The sequence below is a fragment of the Dreissena polymorpha genome, chromosome 2 (assembly GCF_020536995.1).
Source record: "Dreissena polymorpha isolate Duluth1 chromosome 2, UMN_Dpol_1.0, whole genome shotgun sequence".
Lineage (NCBI taxonomy): Eukaryota > Metazoa > Mollusca > Bivalvia > Myida > Dreissenidae > Dreissena > Dreissena polymorpha.
Genome location: NC_068356.1, coordinates 101881152 through 101897404, shown reverse-complemented (window position 1 = coordinate 101897404; position 16253 = coordinate 101881152). Strand labels below are relative to the sequence as shown.

The 16253-nt window shown below is 34.5% G+C and overlaps 1 long non-coding RNA gene across 1 annotated transcript; it reads left to right on the top strand.

Moving 5' to 3' along the window:
• Nucleotides 1–1110: 1110 nt before the first annotated feature.
• LOC127868302 (uncharacterized) lies at nucleotides 1111–15973 on the top strand. Its single transcript, XR_008044066.1, has 3 exons — nucleotides 1111–1287; nucleotides 5953–6687; nucleotides 15601–15973. It is a non-coding gene; the product is annotated as an uncharacterized LOC127868302 (long non-coding RNA).
• The last annotated feature ends 280 nt before the right edge of the window (nucleotides 15974–16253 follow it).

Genomic DNA, 16253 nt, shown 5'->3' with positions numbered 1-16253 from the left:
GTAGACCTAGTGTTTGACACCACATGGCGAAGTAGACCTAGTGTTTGACACCACATGGCGAAGTAGACCTAGTGTTTGACACCACATGGCGAAGTAGACCTAGTGTTTGACACCATATGGCGAAGTAAACCTAGTGTTTGACACCACATGGCCAAGTTTCGAATATTGCCGAGATATCATTTACACAAATGCACTCAACAAGTTTAAACCCTAGGTTATAAATGTCCCCTATATAGTGTTCTTAAGCTTTTCCTTTTATTTGACGAAGTGACAAATATTTGACCACACGTTATCCAAAGTTGAGATATAAGTAATACCAATCTTCTGACTAAGTTTCATGACGATTGGGCAATTAATGTGGTCCCTTCAGTGTTCACAAGCTTGTCTTTAATTTGACCTGTGACTTACTTATTGACACACCGCAACTAGTATAAAACTAAGCAGATATATATTTGGACGAACGTTCTGACTAAGTAACATTAAATATTGCGATGAATGTGGCCTCTAGAATGATCACAAGGTAGATCTTTAATTTGAAATTTTTTGACTGATACTTTGTATAGGACTTAATTGCTTTCGATTTCTTTGAACTCAATAGTTCATTGTTTTCACCAACACGATGAACTGTACCATAAATGCATAACCCTACTGTATTGTTCTATGTGGTCACAACAAACATATCTATAAAAATCTGCAGTATCATGTTGTATATTTTTCATACAGGTCTGTGGTGTTTAATAAGCAATTATAAAATGTGGCAGTTGTAAAATACCACTTAATCACATATATAAACAATTATATTGGATTATCGTTTAATAATCTTTGTTGTGAGTTTAAATTAACATGTGTTTTACACGTTTTTTCTCATTTGTCCACTACTCAAAACTATGTTGTATGACTTTATGGAAATAATAAATTGAATATTAACTTTGTTTGCTTAGCATATTAAATACCTGAAGTTGGTCAAACCATTATTTACGCAAGTTACAACGATAACGAGCGCGTTGCAGTATAATTGATTTTCAATATAGCACACACGTTCAAGTAGATCTTTTGTAAATCATTGTTAAACAGCAGCTGACACTGTCATTAAACACTGTTGAATGACGTTTCAGTGCACAATACTGCAGTATTTTATGTATATCATGTTACAATAAATACGCGCGTTTATGTTCTATAGAAAAGTTGTAGTCTTTCTATTCTGTATAAACTGATATATTTTAACAAAAAGGAATATGCCACAGTTTAGATGGTACAGGAATAAAGAACTAGATAGACATGGAAATGGTAAGCACATTTACGGTATTTCTTTTTACTTATTGACACTTCTTAATATTTATGTCATTATTATTTAAAAAGGTTGTGTTACCTCGCTTACTCATAATGTCATGTGCTTGTTATAATCATTGTTATATGTCTATTATTCTAGTTATTATATTGCTTGTACTAAAATGTGTCCACATGGGTCATTGGCCTTCTGAAAATGCTGTAGAAAAAATCTATATAATCTATCTATCTTTAAAATTTAATGACAGGTTACACATTGTTTCGGTCACTTACTTTTTTTCACAGTACTTCCATCGAACAAATAGTGTTACTTTCTGTCTTATGCAAGTCAAGTCAACCGACTTTAATATCAAGCAAAGTCATACACCTTGAATGAACTACACATACACCCACTTTTTGCAATCAACCAACCGTCACTTGCTTACGCTTCTATAGAAACTCACTTGCAATAGACGACAAATTTACTAGCTTACAATACTCATACATTTGCATTCAAGGAAACGCATATTTACTGGCTCACACTACTGATTTACTCATATTAAATGAACCACACATTCACTGTCTCACACTACTCATATGTTCGCATTCAATGAATCACACATTCAATGGCTCACACTTATCATACGTTCGCATTCAATACACGACACATTCACTGCTCAAATTTTTAATACGTTTGCATTCATGACACGACACATTCTCTGGCTCACACTTCTCATACGTTCGCATTTAATACACGACACATTCACTGGCGCACACTTCTCATATGTTGGCATTCATTAGACGACACATTCACTGCTCACACTTCTCAAACGTTCGCATTCAATACACGACACATTCACTGGCGCACACTTCTCATACGCTCGCATTCAATATACGACACATTCCGTGACTCACACTTCCCATACGTTCGCATTCATTTTACGACACATTCACTGGCGCACACTTCTCATACGTTCGCATTCAATATACGACGCATTCACTGGCGCACACTTCTCAAACGTTCGCATTCAATACACGACACATTCACTGGCGCACACTTCTCATACGCTCGCATTCAATATACGACACATTCCGTGGCTCACACTTCCCATACGTTCGCATTCATTTTACGACACATTCACTGGCGCACACTTCTCATACGTTCGCATTCAATATACGACGCATTCACTGGCGCACACTTCTCATACGTTCGCATTCATTACACGACACATTCACTGTCTCACACTTCTCACACGTTCGCATTCAATATTCGACACATTCACTGGCGCACACTTCTCGTACGTTCGCATTCATTTCGCGGCACATTCACTGTCTCACACTTTGCATGCGTTCGCATTCAATAAACGACACATCCACTGGCGCACACTTTTTACAAGCTCGCATTCATTACGCGGCACATTCACTGTCTCGACCAATTCATAGGTTCACATTCAATATACGACACATTCACTGACTCACAATTCTCATACGTTCGCATTCATTACGCGGCACATTCACTGTCTCACACTACTCATACGTTCGCATTGAATACACGACAAATACACTGCTCACACGTTTCATTCGTTTGCAATCATTACACGACACATTCTCTGGTTCACACTTCTCATTCGTTCGCATTCAATATACGACACATTCACTGACGCACACTTCTCATTCGTTCGCATTCCGTAAGTCACGAATTCATTCCCTACCCATACGCTAAAATGTCATAAACCATGCATTTATTTTCCTACACTTCTAATACGCCTTAATTCTCGGAACCACACATGTACTTGTTCATTCAATAAACGACACATAGCAACGCCCATATTAATCATACATTCAATCGTTCACACTTATTATACACTTGCATTCAATCAACCGCAATTTTACTCAGATGTAATGTTAACTTACATTCAATAAACATAAATTCATTTAATAATAAAAAAACACATTAACTGGGTCACACTTGTTATACTCTCGCATTCAAAGAAACACGTATTCACTCGCTTGCACTTCTCATACATTCGTATACACCTGACATGCAAAGACACATTTATTCAACATTATAAAGTGAATTAATGATACCAACTAATATCACTTGTTCCTTTCCCAACCAATTCTATCTTTACTAATTCACAACTTACTATCTCTGTCAGTCTACCACAACCACATAGCATGTGTTTTTGTATTGTTTAACTCACCTGCGCTGTGAACATGGTGCTTGTTTGGAATCGCCTCCTCTTGTTCGTCGTGCGTCCTCAGTTGTCGACTGTTAGAATACCTTTCATTCGAACTAATCTTCTTTATAAACCGCGCGGCATATTTAAACAAAACGACACGCGATTTTTCCTTGGGTGATACGCTATTCAATGTGTTCTAATTAGTCCTGTACGCCGCATTTGTAGGTCACAATGCAAAACAAATGATAATTACACATTTTTCTCGAAAACTGCAAGGATCATGGGTTTAATACTTGGTTGGTAATATCGCATAGCTATTTCTTGGAAGTTTTTTCAGTTCATGTCTCTAGTATCAAATCGTACCATGTCAAAGGGGAAGCTTAATTTATACAGACTCATATAGTAAAGAATTAACAAAAAAATAGTCTCTGAAACAATGAGTCTCAGAGCTTTGATAATTGGTAGGTTTAATCAGTTATGGTTCGGTGAAAAGTATTTTAGATCATGCCCCTTGGGTTTCAATTTGCAAAGCCTCATCAGTTTAATGATATAAAAAGACTATTGTAGCATGATAACTTAAACAATCTTTTTATTTGAAATCATAAGGCCTACATCTTTAATATTTGATATGTGACATCAGATAGAGGTCCTCTCAAAATAGTATTTAGATAAAAACTGGTCACGCCCCAGGATCACTTAATGTTTATAAACTTACATAGTAAAAATCATTCAAAATCTTTTCTAAAACAACAAGGGGTAGAGGTGTAATATTAAACATGCAAAGTAGTTCTTTAAATTGTCTGTAGTGTTACAGTGAAATGATTTAGAAAGGATTATAAAGCATTATAATTATAAAAAAAAATCTCTGCACATAACTTTGATATTTGGTATTTGATATATGATTGTCCTCTTACAAGATTGTTCAAAGCATGCCTCTGTGATCTAAACTTGCCACTTCCTTTTTCAATGTGACCAAGCCATGACCCTTGTGTTTATATATGTGTTGTTAGGCTACACAATAGCAGGTTGACCGTAAAACAATAATTCCTAATGTTTAAACGATATTTTCAGTATCACAGTATTGATTTCTATGAACGGTATAGCATGAGATAAGGATTTAAAAAAGATGTCATACACAATCGTTTTATGCTGCTGAGTGTAGTAGTGGCTTTCAGTAATCGGTATTGGGAAAAGTACTTATTTACTGTGCAGGACCAGAGGTGGTAATCACGTGATAGTCAAGATGGCGACGTCCATGCTGAGACCGCAATTTTTCGCCGTTTTATACCCTTTATTACTTTGGTTTAATGTTTAAATGACGCTTACTTTCCAGCCATATCAGTAAAAAGGTGGTAAGCGTTTATTTCATATATAAATTCGACTTATATCTCTACTTTACTGCCCTCAAACTTTCTTATTGAAGCGGTAATATGTTCATCCGCTAAGAAATTTTGCAGCGAGTAAAGTCGCGATATAGAGCGAATATTAATACGAAATAAACGCTAGTAACTTTCTTGCTGATATGGCTGGAAAGTAAGCGGCATTTTAACAATTATTACAAGTTATAAAACGGCGAAAAATACTTGCCTCGGAATGGACGTCGCCATCTTAACTACCACGTGATTACCATCTCTGAGGCCATCAGTCGGTAAATCAATACAGTACTGTGCGTCACTTTCATAGCAGCGATTCATCAGTGCTGATTTAACATGTGTGTTATATACTGGCGCTCGGGATGTTTACATAGTAGAAATTACCTTGACCTTTTTAGGATTGTGTCTTATTTGATATTAGTGACTTTGTGGTCGTATATACACACACACACAAACACATATATATATATATATATATATATATATATATATATATATATATATATATATATATATATATATATTTATTCATTTATTTATTTATTTATTTATTTATATATATATGGGCCGCGTGGCCTCAAAACCTGCCTAAGTGACATTGATGACGTTTGTGGTAAAAACCGCTTAAACAGACGTCATTGTTTCACCCGGGAAGTATTTTAGTTTTTCGTGAACACAAAAGTTATTGTCAGAATTATTGTGACTTTTGGGATAACATGATGTATGAAGAAATGGAGGTTAGTATTGGTTTGTTCATGATCGTAGTATTATGAAAGTGTCTGTTTGAAATATTTTAATTTCTATTGCTTAAATAACATGAACCGTCTGAAGTGAAAGTAAAACAAACTGTTGGAGTTTTGCTCAATGGCGTTTAGTAAACTTTGTGCTATCCAAATAGAAATCAATGATTGCTCTGTACGCCGTAGTAAAACTGTATTATTTATGTACATTTTTAATCAATGTTTTCTTTAAATTAATTTCATACTAACCCTAAAATCTCAAGTAAGTAGTTTACAAGCATTTAGTTTGCAAGCATGTGCTTATGGAAGATTAAGACAGGTTTTGTCGCGACGCGGCCCTATATACATGTATGTGATTATGAAGTATTGCATGTTTTATATGTGTTTTAGGTCATGTTCAGGATAATAGCGGTCAAAGAAAGACAATTTTTGATAAGTACTTGATATTAACCGATGAGCTACACATCGCTGGGCGGACGATCTTGATCAGCGCAAGAATAGAAGGATCTATGAGTGTATTTGGTATTTTTTAAGACAACTGGCGGTGTATTGCGAACTATCATATTCAATATGGGAGAGACTGTTCTACGACAATGTGTAGGCATGTTGCGCTTGCAAGTGAAAATATTATCATCATGTGTACAACGACTTTATGGAGTATCGGGTGTAGCCGGTGTAATCGGAGCATCATATTGTCTTGGAATGGTCGGTGTTATGCAAGCGATTTTAATGCCATTTATGACAGGTGTAACTCTTTATGTTTTGGGTCGTTTCGGTGTGCCAGCTGCAACAGGCGTTATGGGGTTGGCTGTTTTGTTGGGCGTTTTCGGTACTCTTGGGGCGGCTAGTGTGCCTTTAACGGCCGGTATTCTCGGAGCTGGTGGGGTAATGTTAGCTGCCGGTGCGTTTAGTGGTGCGGGTGGGCCTTTAGTAGGCACATCCATGGGGCTCTTAGGTCTATTCGGAGCTTTCGGTGTGCTGGGGAGTGCAAGCATAACTGCCGCGGCAATCGTGTTGGGTGCAGCCGGTATGTTCGGAGGTGTTTTTGTGTCGGGACTTTTAAGAGCTGGCAAATCACCTGAGTTAGCTACAAAGAATATGTTGATTCCAGAAAAACAAGAACCGGTAAAGTAGTAGAAAATTTCGACATTTCTATTAGATATAAACTGTTGTATTAACAATAGCCATAGCTCAGATATACTTAATAATAAATCTTTTGAGACAAGTTTTGTTCAAATAAAATTCTGAGAAATATCGAGGGCCATATTGTATATAACCGGAACTTTCATTCAATGCATATTGCACATTCATGAAAATTAACGATTTAACACATTAACATAGCCGCATGATAATGAAATAGCTGCTAACATAAAGACTACGGGAAAGATCAAACTGAACTAAGATTACTCGTTGTTCAAATCTGTCGTTTTGTTTGTTCCTCCGTAATGATACACGCTACTTTTGAGATGTCGGTACAATTAAGGTAGTAAGGTGGTTAATCTTAACGTTATTTTTTTAGTATCTCATCATCTAAATTTACTAAATGGGGTTCATTGTTCCTCCTTAGTGTTGATACATTATACATATAGAGAATGAAAGAATTTATTAGTCAAAGAGATTTCTATGTTTTTGCTCGATATGATTTTTACTGCTTAACATACAGTTATATATGACCGCTTCATTTACATAGCTAATGTGAACCATACTGTTACCTATGCTAAAACTATTGTAGTTGTTCCGTTTTACACCATTACTTCTCTGCAATAGTTTATTTATAAAAATTCTATTATATGCAAGTTTTAAAAGTCGTATTTGAATGTTTTAACATTTGAATGTTTGGTATAAAAACATTAAATATGCATTTAGAGAAACTCATAACGTGAGTTGTGGCAGGGAGTGCCAAATTGTGACTGATAGCCAATAATAATAATCCAGGTAACCTCTCTTAAACTTTATTGTGCGGGGTTATAATTACCCTATACTATTTAGCGACTATTTGAGCTATAGTAATGAGCTATAGTTAGTGGAATACATGTACTGCGATATAACATATGTGTTAATAAATATTAATTAGAATAAATAAATAAATACAAATAAAACGTTCAAATAATTTAATTTCATCTACAACTCATTTGTACTTCTTAGAATAAAAATCCTCTGCATCTGAGTAAAGCAGTAAAACACATTGTTTCCCAATCTCCACGCTGAGTTGTCGTTCCATGCTCCCACATACACTCTCTGCCATCACAAGAAAATCAGATTTGGTAGGATTGTATTTTTTCGTTTAAGCATTTTATTTTGAAAAGTAAGATCATTTTCTTTTATATTTTGAAAAAAAGGTGTATAAGTTAAGATTCTTTATAAATCATAAATTACCTAAATAAAAAAAAGTTAAAATAACAATGGTAAAATTATTGAACCACGTGGACTGGCTATCATCACTTGGTTGGTTATGATGGCAGTGATTTGATCCAACTATGCTGGTTCCAGGCAAATCTCCGCGCGGAGGTTGATTGTGATCCTTAAAAGAAGGCAATAAGCCAATATTAATCAGGTCCAGCAATCTGTCTGGTGAGGTTCAATATGCAGTTGCTGACAGATTTTGGGGTTCGTTAAAAAATGATATTTGAAAATTGTTAAGACATATTCAAGGCCGTCATTGTGTGAAAAATTACTCATAAATTGCCTAAATCGACCATCCCTACGCATTAAGTTCAAAGTGATTGGAAATATTTATTCATGCAATCCCTTTTCCAAAGCAACTTCCATTTTGTTAAAAACACAAACAACTAAAATTCTTTGTTTGGAGTTCGTTTCCAAGTTGTTGTTTTTTAAGTCGTGTGTGCTTGAGATCGTAGATCGAAAAGCGTTTCGTGCTTGACTATAAAACATTGAAATTTTTATTCATTGTTAATAAAGTATTTCAATGTATTGACATAGTCCTAGTATCTTGTTATATTATATAACATAAGTGGAGCTCTGAAACTGATGCCGTTATTGGAAGAATGAAGCGTTTTTTAAAACGAAGTAATATTGATTGATTTATAAATTTGAAGTGTACTGAAAGAAGCTGTCAACTAGATTGACGAAGAAAAGTTATAAAATACCGTGTTTTTTTTGCAATTATTAGTTTATATTGATTAAAATATCACGACTGGTATATTACATTACTTGAAAAAAGTTGTTAAGTTTTCATATTTTAAATATATTCGGTAATAAAAGTTTACTGGGTATGTGTACCAGGTAACAACCAGTTTACTATAAATAACGCAAGAAGATACGGTATTTTAAAACTTTTCTTTTCTTTGTCAATCTGGTTGACAGCTCCTTTAAGTGTTGAATCTGCACTTGTCCGTGTTAAAATTTTAAGTTTTATTTGAATTCAAACGCGTTAAATTACAATAAAGGTGTATGCACATTACACGAGGACTCAATTTTATCATTGACATAATGCATATCCTCAAAATTGCGCATACCCAGTATGGTGCATGCATTGCCTCCGTGTCATTTATTTACAGTTATTGGCACACCTACACAAAATCATTATTTATATTAAGAATCGCCGGATTGATACGAAAATAACATTGACAGTGTTGTAAATTAACTCATCGGTATTTATAAACACTAACAATCAACTTATAAATAGTTTAATTCAAATTTGGACAGGATGACTGATTTAGAACAGTTGCGGACACTGCACCAGTACCTGTACTTTCCTAATCACTAGGTTATTCATTCATAAACTAAAACATGTTGAACAGTTAAACCATTCCAAATACATTGTGTGACAGACCTTATTAAAGTAATTTAAAGTTTTTATTTTGTAACGAAAACTGAATAGCGGAAAGGGAAATTCGTTATGAAGAAAATATCTTTCTAACAAAAAGTATTGGAAGCAGTTATTTACTCAATATTTATTAAAAAGAAATAAGCTGAAGGGCAATAAGTAAAAACAAAGTCATTTATCGAATAAATTCATGTTGGAGTGAGAGTAGGGGGCTAGGAATGACTTAGAGAAGAAAATACGTCTGCGCGATAGAGCAGTACCCGAAACAATTACAGCACCCGCAATCACATGACAAAACATAACAACTTTTTTCAAGTAATGTAATATACCAGTCGTGATATTTAAATCAATATGAACTAATAATTGTACAAACAAATACGTATTTTAGAACTTTTCTTTTCTTCGTAAATCTGGTTGACAGCATCTTTAAGTGTTGAATCTGCAATTGTCCGTGTTGAAATTTGAACTTTTATTTGAATTCAAACGCGTTAAATTACAATAAAGGTGTATGAGGACTCAATTTTATCATTGACAATGCATATCCTTAAAATTGCGCATACGCAGTATGATGCATACATTGCCTCCATGTCATTTATTTACAGTTATTGGGACACATACAAAAAAAAGATTAAATATATTAAGAATATTCGCAACTATTCAAAAAAAGTAAGTAAAGCTAAACCGGTGTACAAATAATTCTTAAAAGAAAAAAATACCCACTATTGCGTGTTTCTGATTTTCCTCTCTCAATATGCATTTGCTTCTGCGAGCAGCTTAAAAACATACCCTATGATACAATGTAGATGCATTTTCTCCTGTTACAGGCATGTACCATTAAGCCATTTTATTTGCACGACAACATGTAATATACTACTCGTGTTGTTTTTTTTTCAAGAAGCTCGAGGCTTCTGGTTGCTTAGCCTCGCTCAAACGACATATCTATATTCAATATAAGCCTTACATTTCTCCGTCTAAAACCGCTATTGAGAGTACTGTATCTAGAGAATTTCTTCTGTAAAATTGAAATCGGTATTTTCTTTAATTTTTATAGACGATATAGTTTATTCATTACCTCTAACCTTTAAACAATGTGTTCACCACAATAATTACTGTAAACTAGAACAAGCTTTCTTTGCTATGTTAAGGTACTCACGACTTTTTAATGTTCACAATCGGTATGCTAGTATATTGATTCGTGCGACTGTATTGCAATATTGTAGGATAATGACGAATGCTCAGCTGCAATCACCGATGTTTCAACTCGTCTCTCGTCAGCTTTTGGTGAAGCCGGGGTCACATGGGATTTAGTAATGATCCGAAGGGCATCATTTATGTTAAGAGAACGTTACCACGAAATATTTAATCTGCTGAAAGGCGAAATTTTCTCTTGCTTTCATTTCGGCAGCCAATCGGAGGGTACGACTACATATGGGCTTCAATCCGACCTTGATTTGCTGACATGCGGCACAAAACTCAATGTGATAAGAACATGGTCTTCTTGGGAGGCAGGCAAAACTAACTTTTTGTTACTGAAAGATGACAATCTACCTCCACAACAGTATGTTCTGCAGATTACTAGGAAAGATTCTCGCGCACCCGAAACACGTCTACTTGATAAATTCTGGACACGTTATGGCAAAGCGACAGTCTTGTTAGCACCGGGATTGATACTAAAAGAAACGAGGGCATACTTGTCCACGACCATCAAAGGCATTTCCAGAAGTGGACCCTCATTGGGTATTGAAGACGAGCTTGATCTCGTTAAGTCATATGCAATTAAGGAGAGAATGCCGGAGATACAACGCTGGCTAAAAAGGCCTAGAGCAGGACCTTGGCCAACCCCTGACCTGTTTGAGGCTGCAAGTAAATGTTCTTGTTTTCTAGTGCCTGCTGGGCATCCCAATAGCGAAACCAAAGATGTTGAATGGAGACTTTCGCCCAACCTTATTGAACGAATGCTCATGTTTAGTCTTAATTTGACCCAGCTTAAGTGTTACATTGTTCTTAAAATGATCAAAAAGTCTATATTCCATAGCGTTGTCCCAAATGGAATAAACAGTTTTCATTGTAAAACTGTACTTCTTTACACAGTCGAAAAATCGCAAGCTCATATGTGGAAAGATCATAATTTAATAACAATGATATCGATTTGTCTGTACACATTGAAGCGATTGTTGAGACATAACGTGTGTCCTCATTACATTTTGTCAGACATTAATTTATTTGATGGGAAGTTGACTAAACGACAATCCAAGTCTTTGTACGACTGTATAACGTCTCTTCTGAATCATTTTCCACAGGCGTTGTTTTGCATTAAGATTGACAAACTTGGAGAGAGACTGATGTCAACACATCCGGCAAGTGTTCTGACTTATGATGGACTCTCAAGTCGACAGTTGCAAACACTCATTCAAAGAGATATAGATGCCGGTATATTAATAAGTTTATTTTCCTCCTGTCACAACGCCATCCTACCAGAATCGTGGTCGGGGATGATACACTCCCTTGTCAATGCCCTGCGAGAGTTAAGTGAAAAGCGCTTTGAGGGCGGTCGCTTTGACAAGAGGGCTGCCAGACACTGTCTTCCTGTGATATATTCAAGATTAGGATCTATACATGCTTCGTGGTGTATTCGTACTCATTCTGAATTAAATCAAACTGTTGTAGAAAGCTTTGCACGGGCACTTAATATGGACGTAGCTTCCAGCAGTCTCAAGCTTGCATCGATACTTTATTGTACCGGTAACTTGCTAGCTTCAGATAGAATACTTGAAGAGGTGAGCCAACGTTTCAAAATTCAAACTACGCACAGTGTTTGTTGGTGCAATAGATATTTGCCTAAATACGTGTTAATACATTTACTGTTTAATAACGTTGCAAATAGAACAGATTTTCGGCTAAGTCAGAGAAACACTTGCATGTGTGTTCAATTCAGTAGGCAAGAAGCTTACTGCGTCCCACCTATTTTACTTTTTGAAATGCAAAGAAATACAACGGAAGATGAAATCAAAGAGAGGCGATATCTTACGGAAAACTGGATGACAAGTGCCGTTGTGGATGGACGCGTTTTCCTTTATTATTTACAATATCTGACCAACGGAGGACTTGGCAATAAACAAGGCCAAATGCATGCATTATTAGCCTTAGCGGAACTTGTAAATGAGGCAACGAAATTTATAGAATCACCACCAAACTTAAATTCTCCACTACAACATGAAAATATAATATACCATCATGAAACTGCAATCAACCTGCTTGCACACTGCTTGGAAATGGAAGGACGCCACGAGGATGCCATTTCTATGTACGAGTCATCTATAAATATCTTGCCTAGAAATAACGCGGCAAACAAGCATCTCAAAAGATTGGTTATATGATGATAGTGCACCGAATTGCCTCTCAATCCTGCAACTTGAAAGGAACTGTAGTTTATAAAATATATTCTTCAAGTTCAAAATTAGTACGCAAATGTAGAATTGGTTTAAAGATCATTTTTATGCACCAAATTCGTTCAGAAGAGTGCATAGAGATTTGATATGTATATTTACGTATGTTAAAGTGTTATAATGGTACGGTAATTGTCGGCGGTAAAAGTTAGGGTTCACTATGTTGTGTAATACAAATAGTATACGTAAATACAAAAGGGTATTTAAATTTAATATCACATTTTTGGGGATTGATGGATACTTTGAGTACTACGAGGTAAGGAGAGAGTTGTGGGAAAAAAGTCATTACAATAATGCTCTGAACAATTACACAATTGCTTTTGAATGTATGAACACTTGCTAAAAGCTTGTTATAGGTAATTTATTCACACGACAAGTGCTAGAGAGACTTGGTATAGAACGAATGTTAATAGTTATTTGGTATGAGACGAAGTATTTGAAGGGAGAATTGCTATGTTACAGCCAATGACGCACATGCATAAACACAACACATCACACGAGCCAGTTACATTTGAAAACTGATACAGCTAACGACAAACCTTCCGCCGATAACCTCCTTGACTCTCATGTTACATTAATTGGTCATTATCTAATAGCTAAATAATAAGAGCAGAACAAAACAACGAATACATTTCAGCTGACAAATTTAAACTGTAAGATGAAGCATCATTCGTATTACTCGAGATGAAATAGCAGCTTAGGTCGTTTGTTCCTCTTCAGATTTTCAAGATGAGTATCAGTTTGTTTTATAATGTGTTCATTTTACGCTTACATAATGAAAATCGTTTTAAAATAGTTAAATATTGGAACCCCATCATTATATTAATATATTCAGAGAATTAAAATTTTTTAAAGCAACACAAGTTAAACTATAAATGGTCGAAATGAATAATTTATAAATAAACAATTAAGAATTTAAATAAATAATTCAAAAGGTTCATCCTCAATATCAATCAAATTAAATGTGTTTGACATTGTTAACTATGTCATGATGGTTTATTTGTTTTGTGGACGACGCATGTTGTATTAGTCATATATAAAGTGGATGTTCAGTTTCGTTCTAAACCTGAACCTTAAAACCGTGTCGTGTTCTAAAAAAGCAAGAAACACAAATGAACACAAACCTTAATGGAAATCGGATCATTGAAAAAGCATGTGATATTAATTAAGTTAGGTTATGTTCTGTTTAAGAAACAATAAATACTTGTGGAAAACCTGTCCCATGCCCTGCTTTAGATATGTATTGGAAACCAACTCTAGTTTTGTTTACAGAACAATACATTCTAAATTTTGTATTTATGAGATATTCAACAGAACTGATACAATCGAGTAGTTGAGTGGATAATTAGGACAGATCAATACTATATAATGAAATACACATGTTTCATCATGGTTTTAAAGAAGAAACAACATTTGCTACTATTCTGACGGTGCTTTTACTACTTTAATCTAGTTGAACAAAAAAGCCATATTGAAACATTCAGAACAAACAATTAAAGTCTTATTGAAACATTCAGAAAAAAAGAACCCTGAAACGAAATACTAAAACGTGCTGAACTAATTTTAAAACATACTGATACATCCTGAACAAATAAAACCATTAGTAACATTTTAAACAAAAAGAAGCCATACTGGATCGGAATAGCATTCAGATATGCAACCTTTACACAACAAAACGATCTTTCGGTTCCCGTCATAATTTTGCGTGAATGTAATTTCCAGTGCTTTGTTCCTATAAAATCATACAATTGCTTGCATTATGAATTTTTCGTGTCGCAGTGTTTTGCGCGCTTCATACGTGCGCATGACTTTATATATATACACAAACTATTTACATGAATTCATAATATAGTGTCAAATCATTTTCATTATATTAAACATATCATATTATTTCAATATTAGCTGCTACACTAAGACTGTAAATTATGCGTTGATAACAAGTGAAATCTTGTTTATTTAATTTATCTCCGTATACGACTGTTTGCTTATTTACACATTTAACAGTTTTGAGGATAAATTCATTTAGCGCCTATCGGCTTTATTCATAATAATTATCATATACATCGGTCGAATTCATGCATGTCATAAATCTTGTATATATCTGGTACGGATCGTGTGTTATGGTATTCAATGCATTTACTGTGCTATGTTTCTATTAGTATTTTTATTATATCATTAGCATTGATTAAATAATTATTATTCAGTGCTCAGGTTTTTTTAACTGCGCATATCTAAAGAGTTCAACGTTAAATGATATAATAATAGTTATTACATAGTAGCAATTCCTTCAGCGGAATACTGAAGATATTTGGCATTGTGACAAGCCGATTTGTTACGAAAATGAAGCATGCCTTAGTTACAAATAAAACATTGTTTTGCTCTCGGAAAACTGTCTAGATACTGTTTATGTAACAGTATTTACTGTTTGCCAATCACATATAAGTGTATTGGTATATATTGTACCACCTGAATTGTGTATGGTCAATCTAGTAGGGGAATTCATTGAAAATGTGTTGGTAGTTTGTTAGATACGGCTTTATTCATAATTATAAATTATTATTTGAAGAAAAGAACCGTTGAAAATACAATAATTATTAAGCAATACTTTTTTTATAAATGAATTTGTTGTTAATTAAAATATTTAAAATTACAACACACGGTATACGTCGAACAAACTGCGCTACGCTATCGTATCACAACCAATCTCTTTCTATCTAACAACTCGAATAAGATTATTATTTTGTCCAAAAATCGATTTTTCTAACAAAAAATTCTTAAATTTGTTGATGCTTTGGTTGCACTCAGGTTCAAGGTCCTCATACAGGTGATCTGTCATCAATATATTCCCGAGTAACTTCAGGTCCTCGCCTCGCCTGACCTCTTTCGTCGCTGGCGGTTTTTGGTCGCTGTGTCCACCATTGAAGAAAAGTGGAAATCGACCAACTTACTGAGGCCGCTAAAGAGTATTTCATTTGAGTATTGTTACTGAAAAGAATGAAATTATAAAAATACAATTTAAGAATGTATATATAAATGCAATGTTATTGAAGAACGTGTTTGTGTTAATCATTTTTCCTTAATCGTGATTTATGTTTAAATGTATAATAAAGTAAAATAAAGTCTCAGAATATGAAGAATTACAATCATTATCAATGTTAAAGTGATAATACTTATGTTACCAAGCTGTGAGTTTGTTGTTAACTTTTACTCTCATCACAGTATGTGATGAATTTAGTCACTATGAATTGAAATATATACAACTTGTAATACTAATCAGTGAATTCTTCTTATACTAATATCATTACCTTATTTTCATAATTCTTATACACAATGTATTACACTTGTGTTACTATGTATTTTGCATATGGCTAAAAGCAATTGTATGTTTTAGAGCGAATGAATGTTGCTGTTGTTGTTGTTATATTATAATACACTTACGGCTTATCTATGAGTCGTCG